Below are 1,539 nucleotides of genomic sequence, written 5' to 3' on the forward strand. Positions count from 1 at the left end.
TTGAAAGAGCTGCCAATCAGTACACAGCAGTGGTCATCCCAAACGGTGATGGAGGTGTCACCAAATAAAAGTTTGTTCCCTTTCAGGTTTCAGCAAGTTAGTGAAGTCTGAATTCAGTCTGGGTACTTGATTCAAGCCCCTGAACAATAGCCTGAGTAGAAAGAAATGACTTGTGACTTTTTCCACTCTTTACAATAGGTCGGCTATATTCAAAAAAAAAAAAAAAAAAACGATTAGTGTCCCTTTGAAGAATAAGTCAAAAAATGAATGTGTGGATTGGGGTACAGTGTGGAAGAAAGGTTGCATTTAAAAGCATTCGTCACTAATCAGCTGTGTGATCTTGGATGTAACATGTCATCCCAGTCAGCCTCTGTTTCCTCACTTGTAAAATGGGAGGGTTGAAAGTGATGATCTCCAAAGTGCTCTGAATCTCAAATCTCTTGTAATACTTTAAGGTGGGAGTCTCATGACCCATCGTCTGCAAACTAGTTGTTGGCATCAGAATTGTGGTGTTGGAAAACCAGAGTAACTAATATTCCTTGTCCTTTCACATGAGATGCTTGGCCCTTTGACACGCTCAGCATCTACCACTGCTCCTCTCTCCCCTCTCGCTGCACTGAGTTTGCTCCTCCCAGTGCTCCCACCATCCCTGATGGCCTCCTTCTCTGAACCCCACTCCCCCTTTTAGCTTGTCTAAGCACAGTGTCTTATATATTTTTTGCTCACTACTTTTGTGATTGCTTTTTTCTCCCAATATACTATACGATCTTTGTGGTATAGACCATGTCTTATATTTTCTTGTGTTCCCCACACCATCTGCCCTAGTGTTAGACACAGAGCAGGTGTTCAGCAAAACCATGATGGGTGGGAAGGTTGGTTCATTTAATTAACAGGCACTTCACTTTCATTTGAAGAACTCTCAGTCTAATGGGCTGAGCAAATAGGAATTCATCAGACACAATATATGAGCATTATAGCTATAATATCAATCTTAGAAGAAACATAACCAGAATGCTCTTTGCAAGTGAAGACGGCAAGACTTTTGTTCACTTACTTTGGCCACCTCATCCGGAAAAACCAGTTACTTGAAAAGGACATTATTGTTGGTAAAGTAAGGGTCAGCAAAAACGAGAGAAACCTTCCATGGGATGGACTCAAACAATGGATCATGAAGATGGCACAGGACTGGGCAATGTTTCATTCTATTGTATATAAGGTCACTATAAGTTGGAAGGAAACCCTGGTGGCATAGTTGTTAAGAGCTACAGGTGCTAACGAAAAGGTCAGCAGTTCGAATCCACCAGGTGCTCCTTGGAAACTGTATGGGGCAGTTCTACTCTGTCCTGTAAGGTTGCTACAGGGTCGCTATGAGTTGGAATCTACTCAGTGACAATGGGTTTTGGTTTTTATAAGTTGGAGCAGACTTGACAGCAACTAACAACTATATACCTGTAACGACTAGGAAATAAGAAGAACATATTTTGCTTCTAAAGTTCCAAGAGTACATACTCTTGAGACAGTCCATTCTGTCATCTGTGT

The sequence above is a fragment of the Trichechus manatus genome, unplaced genomic scaffold, assembly GCF_000243295.1.
Source record: "Trichechus manatus latirostris isolate Lorelei unplaced genomic scaffold, TriManLat1.0 scaffold00334, whole genome shotgun sequence".
NCBI classification, from domain to species: Eukaryota; Metazoa; Chordata; class Mammalia; order Sirenia; family Trichechidae; genus Trichechus; species Trichechus manatus.